The sequence below is a fragment of the Amblyraja radiata genome, chromosome 13 (assembly GCF_010909765.2).
Source record: "Amblyraja radiata isolate CabotCenter1 chromosome 13, sAmbRad1.1.pri, whole genome shotgun sequence".
Lineage (NCBI taxonomy): Eukaryota > Metazoa > Chordata > Chondrichthyes > Rajiformes > Rajidae > Amblyraja > Amblyraja radiata.
The window spans coordinates 33,318,984-33,338,203 of record NC_045968.1 but is presented as its reverse complement, the minus strand read 5'-3'; the positions used below and the strand labels follow the sequence as shown (position 1 = coordinate 33,338,203).

General features: G+C 43.9%; 1 protein-coding gene across 4 annotated transcripts in view; it reads right to left on the bottom strand.

Annotated features, from left to right (window-relative positions):
* LOC116979824 (lipoma-preferred partner homolog) overlaps window positions 1–19,220 on the bottom strand; it is a 159,894-nt gene that overhangs the window by 130,180 nt on the left and 10,494 nt on the right. For 2 of the 4 annotated variants that reach the window (XM_033031694.1, XM_033031695.1), the window contains exon 2: window positions 8,928–9,002. The exons of the other annotated variants lie outside the window; for them this stretch is intronic. The gene's annotated coding sequence lies outside the window, so the exon portion shown is untranslated. The remainder of the gene's footprint in view (window positions 1–8,927; window positions 9,003–19,220) is intronic. 4 annotated transcript variants of the gene reach the window in all.

Here is a 19,220-nt window from a genome sequence, read left to right as displayed (position 1 = left end):
GAATAAATATAACATAGCAAAGATGAGTGGGAAGCCAGAGGATTGGGTAACTTTTAAAGAGCAACAGAAGATAACTAACAAGGCAATACGGGGAGAAAAGATGAGGTACAAAGGTAAGCCAGCCAAGAATATGAAGGAGGATAGTAAAAGCTTCTTTAGGTATGTGATGAAGAAAAAACTAGTTAAGGCCAAAGTTGGACCCTTGAAGACTGAAAAGGGTGAATTTATAATGGGGAACAAGGAAATGGCAGACAAGTTGAACAGATACTTTGGATCCATCTTCACTAAGGAGGACACAAACAATCTTCCTGATGTACTAGTGGCCAGAGGAACTGAAGGAGATTCACATTAGGCAGGAAATGGTGTTGGGTGGACTGGTGGGACTGAAGACTGATAAATCCCCAGGGCCTGATGGTCTGCATCCCAGGGTACTTAAGGAAGTGGCTCTGGAAATCGTGGATGCATTAGTGATCATTTTCCAATGTTCTATAGATTCAGGATCAGTTCCTGTGGATTGGAGGGTAGCTAATGTTGTCCCACTCTTTCAGAAGGGCGGCAGAGAAAAAAGGGAATTATAGACCAGTTAGCATGAAATCAGTGGTGAGGAAGATGCTGGAGTCAATAAAAAAAGATGAAATAGCAGCTCACTTGGATAGCAGTAGCAGGATCGGCCCAAGTCAGCATGTATTTACGAAGGGGAAATCATACTTGACGAATCTTCTAGAATATTTTGAAGATGTAACCAGGATATTGGACAAGGGAGATCCAGTGGATGAAGTGCACCTGGACTTTCAGAAAACATTTGTCTAAGGTCCCACGTAAGAGATTAGTGGGCAAAATTAGAGCACATGGTATTGGGGGTAGGGTGCTGACATGGATAGAAAATCGGTTGGCAGATAGGAAACAAAGGGTAGGAATTAACGGGTTCCTTTCAGAATTACAGGCAGTGACTAGTGGGGTAGGTGCAGGGACCGCAGCTATTTACAATATATATTAATGATTTGAATGAAGGGATTAAAAGTAACATTAGCAAATTTGCAAATGACACAAAGCTGGGTGGCAGTGTGAATTGTGAATAGGAAGCTTTGAGAATGCAGGGTGACTTGGACAGGTTGGGTGAGTGGGCAGATGCATGGCAGATGCAATTTAATGTGGATAAATGTGAGGTTATCCACTTTGGTGGCAAAAACAGGAAGGCAGATTATTATTTAAAGGATGTCAAGTTGGGAAAAGGTGAAGTACAACGGGATCTGGGGGTCTTTGTTCATCAGTCACTGACAGTAAGCATGCAGGTACAGCAGGCAGTGACATAAAGCGAATGGCATGTTGGCCTTCATAACAAGAGGAGTTGAGTATGGGAAAGGTGAGGTGACTCCGGCTCCCTGCCCTCCCAAGCCTCCAACCTCATCGTTCCCCAGCCCCGCATGGCCCGATTTTACCTTCTCCCAAAATCCACAAACCTGACTGTCCTGGCAGACCCATTGTTTCTGCCTGTTCGTGTCCTACCGAACATATTTCCATATACCTCAACTCCATCCTATCCCCCCCTGGTTAAATCCCTCCCTACCTATGTTTAAGACATCTCACACGCTCTTCGTCGACTCCAGGACTCCATCGACTCCGTTTTCTAGGCCCCCATTCCCTCATCTTCACCATGGATGTCCAGTCACTCTACACCTCCATCCCCCACCAGGAGGGTCTCAAAGCCCTCCGTTTCTTCCTCGAACGGAGAACCAACCAATCCCCGTCTTCTGATACTCTCGTCCGCCTAGCGGGGCTGGTCCTTACCCTTAATAACTTTTCGTTTGACTCCTTCCATTTCCCCCAAATACAAGGCGTAGCCATGGGCATGCGCATGGGTCCTAGCTATTCCTGCCTCTTTGTACGGTACGTCAAACAATCCTTGTTCGAGACGTACCGTGGCCCTATCCCCGAACTCTACCTCCGCTACATCGATGACTGCATTAGTGCTACCTCCTACACCCACACACAACTCACTGACTTCATCCATTTCACCACTAACTTCCATCCGGCACTCAAATACAGCTGGACCATTTCCGACATTTCCCAACCATTTCTTGACCTCACCATCTCAGGTAAGAAAAGTCCTTCACTCCATAGATGCTGCCTCACCCGCTGAGTTTCTCCAGCATTTTTGTCTACCTTCGATTTTTCGGCATCTGCAGTTCCTTCTTAAACATTGGGAACATGTTTCCTGCCTCTAGCATGTCCAAACCCTTAATAATCTTTAATCACAGAGAGGGGGGGGGGGGGGGGGGGGGGGCAGTGAGAGAGGAGGTTGTTAAACTGTCTTCGGAGAGAGGAGTAGAACTTCTTCAAAGTAGGCATACCTTGTGGAGATTTCGCAGTGGAGTAGACAAAATGTTTCAGAAGGAACTGCAGATGCTGGAAAATCGAAGGTAGACAAAAATGCTGGAGAAACTCAGCGGGTGAGGCAGCAGCTATGGAGCATCACTCCATAGATGCTGCATCACCCGCTGAGTTTCTTCAGCATTTTTTGACTAACATGTTCCCAATGTTGGGGGAGTCCAGAACCAGGGGCCATAGTTTAAGAATAAGTGGTGAGCCATTTTTAACGGAGATGAGGAAAAACCTTTTCACACAGAGTTGTGAGTGTGTGGAATTCTCTGCCTCAGAGGACGGTGGGGGCTGGTTCTCTGGATGCTTTCAAGAGAGAGTTAGAGCTTTTATGGATAGCGGAGTTGATGGATATGGAGAGAAGGCAGGAACGGGGTACTGATTGTGGGTGATCAGCCATGATCACATTGACTGGCGTTGCTGGCTCGAAGGGCCGAATTGTCCTATTGTCTATTGTAATCTTCCACATACTAACTGTTCAATTTTCCATAAAAATAACAGTTACTGAGGCACGATAAGGCAGTGTTTCATTACAAGGCATTATCCACGTGAAAATCAGGACAGAAGACACATTTCATTCTGAATCTGAGCCTTTAGATCTCACAGCTTACTTCGCATATATATAACAAATCAAAATAGTGCAGTTACAGAAGAAAGATTTCAAAACATCACACTATGAGTCAACGACCCAGGGAGAAGTGAGATAAAAGATGAGCTAATGGGCCTGACATTAGTGGTGGGAGAGTTACTGGAAAAGATTCTGAGGGACAGGATCTACCAACATTTGGAAAGGGAAAGTCCGATGAAGGATAGTCAGCATGGTCTCACAATTGATAGAGGTTTTTGAAGAGGTGACCAAGGGGATGAATGAGGGCAGGGCAGTACGTGTTGTCTATATGGACTTTACAAGGCCTTTGACAAGATCTCTACTGGTAGGCTGGTCTGAAAAGTGAGTGAGCTAGCCAATTGGATCCAAAATTAGTTCAGTGGAAAGCATCAGACGGTGGTAGCGGAGGGTTGTTATTCAGATCGAAGACCAGTGATAGGCCGCAGGGATTGGTGCTGGGTCCACTGTTGTTTGTCATCTATATTTGCGATTTCGACAATATTGTCAATAAGATGATAATTACAAAATCATTGATGTAGTGGGCAAAGAAGAAGTGTATCTAACATTATAACAGGAACTGTATGAACTGGAGAAGTGGACCAAGAAATGACAGATGGAATTTAACTCGGACAAGTGCAAGGTGCTGCATTTTGGTAAATTAAACCAGCACAGGACTTACAAAGTGAATGGTAGAGCCCTGGAGAGAGTTGTAGAACAGAGGGATCTTGGAGTGCAGGTACATGGTTCCCTGAAAGTGGCAGTTCAGATGGACAAAGGGGTGAAGAAGGCATTTTATGCATCTTACGCATATATATCTTGCTTTCATCAGTCAGAGCATAGAGATGCTGCCTGTCTCGCTGAGTTACTCCAGCATTTTGTGTCTATCTTCGATTTAAACGAACATCTGCAGTTCCTACCTACACATTGAGTATCAGAGTTGGGACGTCATGTTACATTGTACAAGTCGTGGTGAGACCACATTTGGAGTACTGCGTGCATTTCGGATTTAACTTGAGAGGACAAAGTTTTAAAGCGGGCCTGTGGGCAACCATTTCACACAGAGGGTGGAGGAACAAAGGAAGTCGTTGAGCCAGGTATAATTAAAATATTTAAAAGACATTTGGACAAATATATGGAGAGGAAAGGTGTAGAGGGATATGAGCCAAATGCAGGCAGGTGGGGCTAGGTCATCCTGGTCAGCATGGATGAGTTGGGGCCGAAGGGGCTGTATCTGCTAAATAATTCTATAACTCTTTAGACACAAAGACCAAAGGGTGTGAACTGGAAAGGCAGTGAAAGAAGTCAATGTGAACTTTCAAATTGGAAAGTTATAAATATATAGACCCAAGATGAGGGAAGAGAGCGAAGGAGGGAGGATCCTTGAAGAACATTCATCGTCATCAAAGGATTGATGGGCTGAATGGCCTTCTCCTGGATTGTTATCATTCTGAATCGCAAAGAGCAGAGCAGTGAGTCTAGTACATGATCTATTTATCTATGGTTCCCTCAGCCAATTCTTAGAAAGGACAGATAATGTGGGAGTTTCCGCTGAACTGTCAATGATTTCCTCTGCAGAAGCTGTGACTTTCCAGCATTTCCTGTGGGGCTGTCAGTGCTGGAGCAGTCGGGACATCTCATGCCACCCACATGAGCAAAGAAAGAGGAACGTGGACGGCATGAGGATGGCTGGCATTGTTGGTTTCAGTCAACCTCCCGACACAATCAGAAGCCAAAGTTGAACGTAATAAACAGGAGGTACTTCTCCATGTTCTGAGCTCCAGCATTCCTAACACTCCTTCTCAAGCACACGTCATAAACAACTAGCACAGGGCAGCGACTGCACAACACAGCATGAAGCACACTCGTTTCTGCCACTTTCCCTATCAGGATCCGCGGTGAGGGGTTCCCAGACCTGTACAGCTCCAATACACTCGGGCCGAGGGCAGTGAGAACTTTCATTCCTCTCGCAGGCCCCTAGAGCTGGAATCCAAGAACATGCATATCCTAAACCTCAAATAAATCTCAAGTAATTTTAAGAGACAATCTCTCTTTTGTTTACCAAAATACAGGCTGGAATCTAAACAATCAAAGAGCAATCTAGCTGTATTTGCAAATAAGTTAGAAGTCACTGGAGAGCAACTATGCGATGAATGATTCGAGGAAACCACACCAAGACCTCCCCAATTCCATTCCTTCTTTCTTTCATGTTAAGTGGGTCAAAGGACAACAGACAAAATGAGAATGGTTTTGCCAAAAATGGCACTCAGTAACTACAGGCTCTGAGTCAGAAATTCCCAGCTTTTATACCCAGTAAACACACACTGCAAGTCATAGAGAATCATAGGGTCATTAGAGCAGGCTCCTCGTCCATGCCGACTAGAATGCCCATCTAAACTAGTCCCATTTGCCCATGTTTGGCCCATATCCCTCTAAACCTTTCCTGCCCATGTAACTGTCCAAATGACTTTTATTATACCCCCCTCAACTACTTCCCCTGGCAGCACCTTCCATTTACACACCACCCTCTGTGTGATAAAGTTTACCCTCAAGTCCCTATTAAACTTTCATCCCTCACCTTAAACCTATGCCTTCTAGTTCTTGATTCCTTATCCTGGGTAAAAAGCTCCGTGCATCACCCTATCTATAGTGGTGACCCTATGTAGCGAGGCCAAATTTGGAGTATTGTACTCAGATTTGGCCACCCTGCTATAAGAAAGCTGTTGTTAAGCTGGAAAGGGTGCGGAGAAGGTTTACGAGGATCCTGCCAGGACCTGAAGGCCAAAACTATAGAGTTGGGCAGGCTAGACCTTTATCCTTGACGTGCAGGATTAGGGATGATTTTATGGAAGTGTGTGAGATCAATAGGGCAACGTTCTTAGCATCCGTCCATCTATGAGACATAATGATGAAGATAAGAATAGATAGAGTAGATGCACAGAGTCTTTTACCCAGAGTAGGGGAATCAAGGACATAGGTTTAGGGTGAGAAGATCTAATAAGAATCTGAGGGGCAACTTTTTCACATAGAGGCGGCGGGTATATGGAATGTGCAGCCAGAGGAGGTAGTTAAGGCAGGTGTTGTCGCAACGTTTAAGAAACATTTAGACAGATACATGGATATGACAGGTTTAGAGCGATATGAGCGAAATGCAGGTAGGTGGGACTAGTGTAGATGGAACTTGGGACAGTTGGGCCGAAGGGCCTGTTTCCACATAGTAAGACTCTATAACTCTAAGACTATGATTCTATACTCTCACCATCGACGGCACCACTGTCTCCCCATCTCCCCAGGCCCGCAACCTTGGCGTGATCTTTGATTCCACCCTCTCCCTTGAGCCTCACATCCGCCATGTCATTAAAACCTCCTTCTTTCACCTTCGCAACATCACCAAACTCAGACCCTCTCTCACACCTCCCGCTGCTGAAAGACTCATCCATGCCTTCATCTCCTCCCGACTGGACTACTGCAACTCACTTCTCCTTGGCATCAGCTCCACCTACATCAACCGACTCCAACTGGTCCAGAACGCAGCCGCCCGACTCATCACCCACACCAAATCCTGGCATCACATCACTCCAGTCCTCAAACAACTTCACTGGCTTCCCATCTCCCACCGGATCACCTACAAAATCCTGGTCCTCACCTACAAAGCCCTCCACCATCTGGCCCCCCCATATCTCACTGACCTCCTCTCCCCCTACCAACCCTCACGGTCCCTCAGACGCACATCAGCCGGTCTCCTCTCCATCCACAAGTCCAACCTCCGCAGTTTTGGGGACAGAGCCTTCTCCAGGGCAGCTCCTAGGCTCTGGAACTCCCTCCCCCAACTGATCCGCAATTCCGTGTCCCTCACCATCTTCCAGTCCCGCCTCAAGACCCATCTCTTCACCTCTGCCTATCCTTAGCCCCACGTCCCCCTCCCTTTTCATCTGTGCTTGAATTGCCTCATATTGTGTTTTGAATTGAATTCTGTCTTTAATTTGTGTACTAGTCATGTCTCTACTATTTATTCCATTCCCCTTACATGTTTTTCCTCTACTTGCTAAATTTTTGTAAGGTGTCCTTGAGACTCTTGAAAGGCGCCCATAAATAAAATTTATTATTATTATTATTATCTGCTGAAATTTCACAGAGAAAAACAAGATTTTCTCAGTCAGAAATACCCACAATTTGTGCCTCACAAACACGCCCTGTGGGTTGAACATTGGCTATCCCCTCCTTGTTCTTGCTCCATGGTCAGTAAGTCCATGGCTGATAATTTATCTCAGCACCACACCATCTATCCCCTGATTTGCTCAATATTTGCTCAACTGGGGCTCCACAACATCCTTGGGTAGAGAATTCTAAAGATTCATCCTTCTGGGTGAAGGCTTATCTGAATTGTTGACTGGTTCTTTTCCAGGTACCCCAACCAGGGAAAAGCCCCAACACCTACTGTAATATCCCTTATAACAAGTTCACTTCTCCTTCTTCAAATCTAAAATATGTAATACCCAGCTACAACTCTCCTTATCAGACAAACCCCCTTGCCCAAGCATTGAACCTGGTAATGTTTTGTAGCACTCCCTACATGGCAAGTATATATCCTTCCTTCGGTTGTAGACTGTGGGCTGAGCCGTTTCATTTCGTGACCCAAATCACGTATCTACCTGTATTTATAACATATTGTGTAAAAATATTATAGAAATCATACCTGAAACTCGTCAAGAACAAAACCTGCATATATTTTTTAAATATGAGAAAAACCTCAAATTTTCTGAGTAGTAATTGTCCAATCAAAGCACATTTGACAGAGTCAGACGCCAATTGACTAATCATGCGCTTTGTTTCATGCTTGCTAGGCTGCGAGCACTCTGGGATCATGGCTGCCTCCTAATAACATCACAACAATAGCAAGGTTTCAAAGGAATAAAGGTCGGGCTGGGCGATGAAAAGCCCCACGAACGGGCCGATTCAAGCTCCGATCTGATCTTTGCTCCACCAGGAAGTCTCCCTCCTCCAATCACTGCGCTCTATCCTCAGTCCCACCCCCCTACTTTCGCCTCTGACCGACACCTCCCTCCTCCAATAACCGCGCTGAATCATCATGGTCCCCTCCCCCCCCCCCCCCCCCACTGCCTGCTGACCGACGTCTCTCTTGTCCAATCGGCGCCCTCAATCATCAGTTCCACCCCCACCGTCTCGCGGAAAGCGAAGATTTTTAACAGCTTTTTTTTTCACCGAGTTTAAAAATCCGGATTACAAAAAACGGGGGGGGGTAAGGGCCCCCCCTGTCCCCCTCGGGATTTCCTCCCCTGATTTTCTAAATGATTTGCTCTATCTCCATGTTAATTTTTAATGATTCATGTACAATCTCTACTTTTAAACTAAAACAAATTATTTTATTCTTCAATGGTATCATTTAAAAATAAATTGGATAGGCATATGGATGAGAAGGGAATGGAGGGTTATGGTATGAGTGCAGGCAGGTGGGACTAAGGGAAAAAAGTTGTTCGGCACGGACTTGTAGGGCCGAGATGGCCTGTTTCCGTGCTGTAATTGTTATATGGTTATATGGTTATAAGAGTGAATGGCCAAACATGTTTCTACAGTATATTCCATCCGCCATCTCCTAACTCATTCACCTAACCTTCTCTATTTCTTAGACTTTATGCATCCTTTTATAATTCACAGTCACAGAGCTTTGTATCTCATCAGCAAATTTGGATTTTACCCAGAGTTATACAGTTATACAGCATAAAAGACTTTGTCCATGCCAACTGTGATGCCAATCTGCACCAGTTTCCTACACCAGTCCCATATCCCTCTATTCCTTCCTATTCAAATACCTGTTGTAAATGCCGTTTAAACTTAGATGTTTGAGCCCGGCATCAGAGGGGGCACTGGAATCCATTGAGGAGCGTAAACAACTGGAACAAGAGAAAGGTTCTAAGAAGGGTACCTGAAGAGTGGCTCAAATGGAAGAATCAGCTTGAATGGAGACTCGGAGGGCAGCAGAGCCCAAGGGACACACCACCTGAAAGAGCGATGGAACACGTTAAATAGAGAATTGAAAATATTGGAGAGGGAAAATGTGCAGGATTTGTGGGAAGTACAGAGGAGTGTGCAAAATCTGATAAATGTTGCCAAAGCTAGCAAAGTATTGAGAAAAATAGTTTCTTCCTGCCGAGAGTAATATGTAATCATCTCCATGAGCAACCTACCACCCCATTGATTAATTTTATAAATCTTGTCAGATGATCCCTCTCGTTTCTCCCGTAAATATCATCAGCCAGTTCAATCCCACAAAAACTCACATTTTTGTATCACTTTTATGTCTCTTCAATGATCCCATACCCTGCTTCTAATCCTTGAAAATACTCAAAAGATGTTCCAACCCAGATTGTTTAAAAGTCTCTGAATTCTATCCCTGTAGAGTTATTCCTTTGTTTACATATTTTCATGTGTTAACATTAAGCAAGGATCAATGTATGACTGAACTACTTCCTGATGTACCCTCTGGCCCATTGCCACCTGTTCTGCCAGGCATGCCAATTTAAACCATTTGTAGTAAGACAAACAAAAGTGAGATCATCACATATTGGCAAGCGCACTGTTTACCGAGTTCCCATTAAGGGACAAAAATGGAAATTTTGTAGTCAGGAATGATCGAATAGCAGAGAACGAGATTAGGCGAAAGTTTCTCAAAAGACTTCCTGGAATGTGGAATGTTACCATAAGTGGTAATTGATGAGACAAGAAGCCTGATCTGGAATGTGCTCCTGGAAGGGTGGAGGAAGCTGATTCAGTCGAACTTTCACAGAATCTTACAGCACAGACTGAGGGCTTTTCACCAGCTGTCTGTGTCTTGGTTCTTTCAAATACTGATCCAATTAAATCCACACGCCAGAATTTCCCCCATAATCCTGCTAATCAATCCTCAAATACATCAACAACTGTCGACTAAAAGGACCCATGAAATTTGATTAAACGTCCTTCTACGTAGAGTACCAGATCTTACCAATCCCTGAGTGCATGAGGAAATTTCTTTTCATTTCTGCTCTGGTTACCATGGGGCATTACTTTAAGTCACAACTTCTGCTCTTGCCAGAGTAACAAAGAAATCACTCTCCTGATGCGCTGTATCAAATGCAACGCAACAACAATCTTCTGGAGGGACTCAGTGGGTCAGGCAACATCTCTGGTGGGGGAGGAATTGTCGACGTTTTGTGTCGAGACCCTGCATCACCACCGGCAATGTCCAGATGTAGGGTTTTGTCCAGAAATGTTGACAATTCCTTTTCCTCCACAGATGCTACTCAACTCACTCACTGATTGATTATTGCTCCAGATTCCAGCTCCTGCAGTCTCTCATGCATCACATTTTAATGATTGTTTTCACCTCTTTCTAATTTATCTGCTTCAAGGGGCACTATTCTGGACTCCCTCATTTCTCGACACAACTGAAATTATTTAATCCCTGATATTATTCTGACAAACTTCCAATCAAAATATTGACATTCTTCATATGTGTTTCATTTACACAGGGCATTGGTCAGATCACACCCAGATTACATTAGTCTCCTTAGTTAAGGGTGCACGTTAACATAATGAAATAGTTCAGTGGAGGTTCACAATAACCTTGGCACCACCCACTGCAATTTAGCACTAACTTCCTTTATCTCTGTCTTAAGCCCTTGTCCCACTTGCCGACTTTTTTAGGCGACAGCCGAAAAATAGGCAGTCGCTCATGGTCGCGGCGTGACGCGGGCTGATGCCCGTGTTGTGGTGAGATGTCTCCGCAAGTGTCATCACTTTTTTCTTGTCGCCGCTGGATTTTGAAATGTTCAAAACCTTGCTGCGACAGAGGGCTTGGTGTTGCCTGATGTTGCCTGTCGTCTCCTGTCGTAGGTGCTGTCCTAGGTTGTCGTAGAACTTGACGGTCTTTCGGCATCAGTCAATGACGCTGGCAGTCGCCGAAAAATATCTCAAAATGGGACAGGCCCTTTAGTTTAGCTGCAGAAGCTTCAACCTGATAAATGAACTATATTTCCCTCCACAAATGCTTACTGACCTCCTGAGCATTTCCAGTAGTTTCTTATTTTTTATTTCATATTTCCAGCATCTGCCGTTTTTAATTTTCACTTACTGGATTAATACGTGGAATGGAACAAAATAGAAAGTGCTGGGAAAACTCAGCGGGTCAGTCAGCATCTGTGGAGGCGGAGGGATGATTGACGTTTGGGGTTGTGACCCTTGTGAGGAGAGGTTAGGCAGGCTCAGTGTGTATTCTCTGGAGTGTAGTGGAGCGTGGGGGACTGAAATTTCAAGTGGTCTTGACAGGGTGAATACGAAGAGTATGTTTCCTCGTGGGAGAACCTAGAACTCGTAGACACTGTTTTGAATTAAAATGCTGTTTATTTAAGACAGAAGGTTGCAAGCCTTTTCTTCCAGCTGTCTTCCCCCTCTCCCCTGCCCACGCTATCAGTCTTAAGAAGTGGTCCGACCCGAAACGTCGCATATCCATGTTCTACAGTGATGTTGCCTGACCCGCTAAGTTACTCCAGCACTTTGGCTCTTTTTTTTAAAACCGTAAATCAGCTTCTGCCGCACCTGATTTCTGCAAGTTTTTTACATTCTCTTCCTTAAAGCAGGATGGAAGAAGACTGGATGTGTTAAGGCAGAGGTAGGCAGATTTGCGAAGAAGGGGAAAGGTTCCCACAGGGTGATGAAGCAGGATTGAAGCCAGCCACGGTCATGTTTAATGGCTCCAGTAACCACCCCGCTCCTAACTAGTACATTCGTGCTCTCCAGAAATGGACATGTAACTCTGTATCAGATCAGGCACAGTCTCAGAATGAAAGGATGTAACTTTAGAAAGGAGATGAGGAGGAATTTCTTTAATCAGAGGGTGGTGAACCTGTGGAATTCATTGCCACAGAGGACAGTGGCGGACGTCATTAGGTATTTTTAAGCCGGAGATTGACAGATTCGTGATTAGTAAGGGTGTCAAGGGTTACGGGGAGAAGGCAGGAGAATGAGGTTGAGAGAGAAAGATAAATCAGCCTTAATTGAATGGCAGAGTAGACTCGATGGGCCGAAATGCCCAATTCTGCTCCTGTGACATGAACTTATGAAACAATGGAAGGCTTTGATCTGACTTCCTTGTTTCTGTATTCACTGCCCCTATTTATACAGAAAAATATTCAAATCATTATCTTAACAACCTTGTCAACTTGCCCTGCCTTCTTCAAAGTCTTCTCAGCCACACACTTCAGGTCCCTCTGTTCTTACATTCTCCACCCCTCCCACAGAATGGGACAATTTGGATTGCCCCACATCTCCGTATTGTTGCACCCAAATTCCTCCCGTCACACCTGCACTAAATGGGATGTCCATGGATTAGGTCCCCATCTCCTTGAATGCACCTACGATCAAACACACTATTTACTATCGACAAGTTCTGTGTCAAACACAAACAATTAAATTGTACTCTATGTACCCAATAAATGGTAATACTGACATTGCCAGTGACAATCTTGTTCTGTAAATCAATAAACAAAAATTCTGTCTTCTTTATTGCAAGAATAATAATGGTGCTAATATCAAACGCTGGGCGAACCCACGCCACATCCTCTACACAAACATTTGTACCACATTTCTGATTCTCTGATCTCTTAGACAATTATATACAGGCTATCATCCCCTATTTTTCAAATACATTTCCGTAAGGTAACTTATCAAATGCTTTTTGAAATCCCAAACATACAACACAAACACACAATTCTCATCAACCCATATCCATTTTTGCGGTTGACTGCGTACACATAGGAGGAGATACTTGCAAGGCTATCAGGCACAAACAAGCAGAGATGAGCAGCAAAGAGCTTGCACAGGTCGGATGGGAAGGGTCATCTCTCTCTACTGTACAAATAACTAGCAAATCAGTGATAGAATTCAGCAGGGTCACAAATATTTACAGCTATGGATAATACGTCTACAATGGCTCTTATAGTGCCACACCATCTCCCAGCCAGAGGACTGTAAGCCCATCTGACCGTGGGTGTACAGCACGGGAGGCCCATTCCCTATATCCCTCCTCTTCAAGATTCATTTTAAAAGCACCTATTGATCTTTTTGTTTATTAATTCACAGGATGTGAACTTTGCCACAAAATCCATACTTATGATGCAGTTGAGAGGTATACATGAAACCATATTAATAGGTTAGGTGAGAATAGTAAAGCAGTAAAGCGTAGGAACAGGCCATTTGGCCCATCGTGTCTGTGCTGACCTATGATGCTAAATTGAATCTAATCCCATCTGCTTAAGCGTGGTCTACACCCCTTCATTCCCTGCATGTTCCCATGTCCATCTACAGTGCATTCAGAAAGTATTCAGACCCCTTCGCTTTTTCCACATTTTGTTACGTTACAGCCTTATTTTCAAATTCATTTTTAAAATTATCAATCTACGCACAATACCCCAGAATGACGAAGCGAAAACAGGTGTTTAGAAATTTTTGAAAAGTAATTGAAAATAAATAACTGAAATATCACATTTACATAAGTATTCAGACCCTTTGCTATGACGCTCAAAATTGAGCTTAGGTTCATGCTGTTTCCATTGATTATCCTTGAGATGTTTCAACAACTTGATTGGAGTCCACCAGTGGTAAATTAAATTGATTGGACATGATTTGTAAAGGCACACACCTGTCTATATAAGGTCCCACAGTTGGCAGTGCATGTTTGAGCAAAAACCAAGCCATGAAGAAGAAGGAATTGTCCATAGACCTCCGAGACAGGATTGTGTCGAGGCACAGATCTGGAGAAGGGTATAAAACAATTTCCATAGCATTACAGGTCCCAAAGCGCACAGTGGCCTCCGTCATTCTTATATGGAAGAACTTTGGAATGACCAGGACTCTACATAGAGTTGGCCGCCTGGCCAAACTGAGCAATCGGGCGTGAAGAAGGGCCTTGGTCAGGGAAGTGACCAAGAACCCGATGGTCGCTCTGACAGAGCTCCAGAGTTCCTCTGTGAAGATGGGAGAAACTTCCAGAATTACAACTATATCTGCAGCACTCCACCAATCAGGCCTTTATGGTAGAATGGCCAGACGGAAGCCACTCCTCAGTAAAAGGCACATGACAGCCCGCTTGGAGTTTGCCAAAAGGTACCTAAAGGATATTCTCTGGTCTGATGAAACCAAGATTGAACTCTTCGGCCTGAATGCCAAGCGTCACGTCTGGAGGAAACCAGGCATCGCTCATCACCTGGCCAATACCATACCTATGGTGAAGCATGGTGGTGGCAGCATCATGCTGTGGAGATGTTTTTCAGTGGCAGGAACTGCGAGACTAGTCAGGATCGAGGGTAAGATGAACGGATACAAAGAGATCCTTGATGAAAGCCTGCTCCAGAGTGTTCTGGACCTCAGACTGGGGCGGAGGTTCACCTTCTAACAGGACAACAACCCCAAGCACACGACCAAGACAACACATGAGTGGCTTTTTGTGACAAGTCTGTGAATGTCCTTGAGTGGCCCAGCCAGAGCCCGGACTTGAACCCGATCGAATATCTCTGGAGGGACCTGAAAATAGCTGTGCATTGACGCTCCCATCCAATCTGACAAGAGCTTGAGTGGATCTGGAGAGAAGAATGGGCGAAATTACCGAAATACAGGAGTACCAAGCTTGTAGCGTCAAACCCAAGAAGACTTGAGGCTGTAATCGCTGCCAAAGATGCCTCAACAAAGTACTGAGTAAAGGGTCTGAATACTTGTGTAAATGTGATATTTCAGTTATTGTGGGGTATTGTGTGTAGATTGATGATTTTTTAAAAAAGGAAAGAATTTAATCCATTTTAGTATAAGGCTGCAACGTAACAAAATGTGGGAAAAGTGAAGGGGTCTGAATACTTTCTGAATGCACTGTAAACATCAATTGCCTTGTTAACCTCCTTTAAAATTTCCCCCTCACCCTAAATTTATGCCCTCTCATTTTTGTCATATCAAGCCTGGGATCAAAACTATCAACCCTTTCTATGCCTCTCATATTGTTATATCAGTTCACTCTCAACCTTGGGCACGCCAGAGAAAACAATCCAAGTTTACCCAACCTCTCCCTATAACTGAAACTCTCTAACCAGGCAGTATCCTGGTGAACCTCTTCTGCAACCTCTCCAAAGCCAGACCCCTCCATTCCAGGCAATATCCTGTAATGTAGCAACCAGACCTTAACACAATACTCCAAATGTGGCCAGACCAAAGTTTCATAGCTCCAATGACTTCCCAACTGTTATACTCAACAGCACTGCCACATGTCTTCCTCACCACCCATCTACTTGTGTTGCCACTTTTAGGGACTTGCTATGGATTTGCACTCCGATCCCTCTGCACATCAATATTCCCTCGGGTCTTTCAAATAACTGTATACTCTCCATTTACATTTGACCTGCCAAAGTGCAACATCTCACACCTGCCCAGATTAAACTCCATCAGTCATTTCTCCACCCATACGTCCAACTGATCTATATCTTGCTGCATCCTTTGACAACCTTCCACACTATTCACAATTCTTCCAATTCTTGCATCATTTACAAACTTACAAATCAGCCCACCTATATTTCCTTCCATGTTATTCATATATCACAAGCAATCAGTCCAGCCAGCCCAGCTAAGGACCACAATGTTCTTCCCGAAAAGGACACTGATGAACCAGCTGGTTCTTACCTTGTAGCTTCATAATTAATATTACCAACATGAGCTCTTTTATTAAGTTCCATTTTAAATACACGGGTTTAGTTTTGCAGGCTACAATGGACGATCGACACTCGCGCTTCTGGGTCAATGGTCCAGACTACTTGCCTCCAGTCGGTGAATTAGCACGACACTACTGTGGCTAACGCTGCCCTATCAATTGTCAGTCCAGACGTTCCAGACCACAACGCACACTGTAAAAAAAAACACTTAAATCACCTGTTCTTTTGACAATCGTTTTAATTAGGTTCTGGACCTAATTAGAATCTTATAGAAACATAAACAATTATAAAAGGACTGGACAAGCTAGATGCAGGAAAAATGTTCCCAATGTTGGGCGAGTCCAAAACCAGGGTACACAGTCTTAGAATAAAAGGGAGGCCATTTAGGACTGAGGTGAGAAAAAAAAATTTCACCCAGAGAGTTGTGAATTTGTGGAATTCCCTGCCACAGAGGGCAGTGGAGGCCAAATCACTGGATGGATTTAAGAGAGAATTAGATAGAGCTCTAGGGGCTAGTGGAATCAAGGGATATGGGGAGAAGGCAGGCACGGGTTATTGATTTGGGACGATCAGCCATGATCACAATGAATGGCGGTGCTGGCTCGAAGGGCCGAGTGGCCTCCTCCTGCACCTATTTTCTGTGTTTCTATGTTAAATCTAAGGAAACCTCTCATCTTTGCTGGAAGAAGAACATTTGCAGTCTCTTTATTTCTGTACATTTGATGTCACCATGCCTGAGATCATTCCACTTAGTCCTTAACCATATTCTTTCTTTTTTATAATATACTTTTATTGGCATTCCACAGCAAACACATTACCATAAAAAGGGTTTCAGGTATAATGCTATATGTATGCATCATCCACTTATGTTTGTCTTGACATCTTTCCCAAAGTGTGGTATCCACAATTGGACTTGATGCTCTGCTTACGTCCCAACCAGTGATTCATAGTCATCCAAGTATAGAATCATACAGCACAAAAACTGGCCCTTACAGCACATCTCCATCAAGGCAACTGTGACGGGTACCTACAGTAATCTCATTTTCCTGCATTCGACCCAAATCCTTCCATTCCTTCTCTATCTAAATACCTGTGCAAATGTCTTTCAAACATTGTGGTTGTATCTGCTTCCACCATCTCCTCTAGAAGCTCCTGGAAAAAACAACTCCTTTAAAGTTCTCCCTTATCACCATAAACCTGTGCCCTTGAGTTCTAGATTTTTCTGTCCTGGGAAAGAACTCTGCCTAACTTTCTTATCTATGCCTCTCATACTTTTATGTAAGGTCATCCTTCAGCTTCCCACATTCCACTGGGATACACCCAGCTTATCCAATCTCTCCTACCCCTCCATTCCAGGCAACATCCTGGTGAATCTCATCTGCTATTTCTCTCTATTGCTGCCATATGTTTTCTATGGTGTACACAATGCCCCAAGCCCAGTCTTTAGCCATGTTTTATACAGCTGCAACTGGACATCTCAATTCACTTTATCCGTGCTCCTCATGATTTTGCACACTTTAATTATGTCCTGGTCTATGAAGGCTAGCCTGCAAGATGCCTTGTATCCACCTACGTCGTCTCTATCATAGACTTATATTGTCTCTCCTCTTGTTTCCCATACCTCTGCTATGAAGCTACGAACCTATGCATGCCTCAGCAGCCTTCTCAAATTGTTCTGTGTGCAGGAACCACAGGACCAGGGTGTATATGTAATAATAGTGACGGGCCACGATGAGAGTGGTTAGTAAAGCAAATGGAATCCTGGGATTCATATTTAGATACACTGAGTACAGAGCAGCACACAATTGGAATACTGGACTTTACCAAGGACATTAATGTCCAAAAGTGGGTGCAGAAAGATCTACTGGAATGGTGCCACGGATGAGGGATTTCTGCTCCAAGTTTAGTCTATTGAAGCTAGGGATGATGTCCTATACGCAGTGAAGGTTGAGAGGAAATTTGATAGAAGTGTACAAGAGCAGGACTAGTTTAGATGGGGTAGGTGGTACAAAGCTGTTCTCATTGTATTAAACCTTCAAGTATCAGGGGCAGCGATATTAAGAGACTGGTGAAAGATCTAAGTAAGATACAAGTTTGATTTTGCATGAATCGTGTTTATTACCTGGAATGCTTCATTTTTAAGCATGCTGGGAACAGAATTGATCGAGGTTTTCAAAAGGAAATGAATAGGCACTTGAGGGAGAAAGAGTTGCAGGGCTGTGGGGAAAGAGTGGGTTATGAAACTGAGAGGGTTGCTCAACAGAGAGTTGGCACAGGTTCCATGGTCTAAATGCCTTCCATGCGTCTACAATTCTATGATAATTCTTTCAAGAATTTGGCTTTTAGCATGTGCTTAAATGTTCTGATTTGCCAAAATGTTTCCAAATGATCATCTCTGGAAGTTTCTGGGAAGTTTCAGCAACATCAAATGCAGCCAGCTGACTGGTCTGCAGCTGCTGTTTCTGAACAAGGTGCAACGTTTGCAATCCCCCATCCTCTGGTATCAGCCATATATACAAGGAGGACATACAATTACAGCAGAGCCTCTACGGCAGAGCAATTTCCATCTTTACTTCCCAAACCACACACCCGGTCCTCCATTTCCCACTCCCCATTCTTCAATTCCCATTCTCCAATATTGATGTTGGTGGCTGGGCCAAATGCTCTATCCAAGCGACAAGAGTGCGATTCTATGACTTAGGAGACTTGTTTTACCTCTAACTTTTCCTAATTTTGATTAACCATTTTCAACCTAAAATGTTAACTCTTTCTCCCTCTCCACAGATGCTGACTGACCGAACTATTTCCAGCATTTTCTGTTTTTATTTCAGATTTCCAGAATCTGCAGTATTTTATTTTGCATCCCATCCAGATTAGATCACACTTCTACTCTGAACACTGACAACTTTCCAATGACTTATTTTTCTATTTATATCCTTCCCAATAATATAAATGTGCCATATTTCGCTGTCATGTGGCAAAATACTCTTTTCAACTGAGTACAGACGCAAAAACAAATTAGAGATCTTAGGTTCACATTTTGCCTCTAAACAATATCCCTTTTACCCAATCAGCCTATTCCTTTGACAAATATTTTAGTATTTATCTATTAATAAAAGTTTCAGCATAGTCAGAGATGAGTTGCATAGTTAATGCAAGTCATAACACAAGAGGCAGGTGGCACAGTTCAGACAAGACATAACACTATAGATGAGGGGCATAGTTAAAGCAAGGGTCTATGTAGCTACTGTGAGGGACACGGGCACAATGACAAAATGTTAGCACAGGGATGGTACAATATGGCTGTAATTGCCCCATGTCAGGGGGTATGGGAGCTAAATGTGACCGGGGCTATGGGTTTTGTCCAGAATTGGCAGTGAAACCTGTTAGGATGAAGTTGCCAATCACCACTACTTCACATTACATTGTCCATTTGCTTCCATTGTGTACATCATTATAAAGGCCAATTTTGCTGCTCCAGTCTGTGTGGA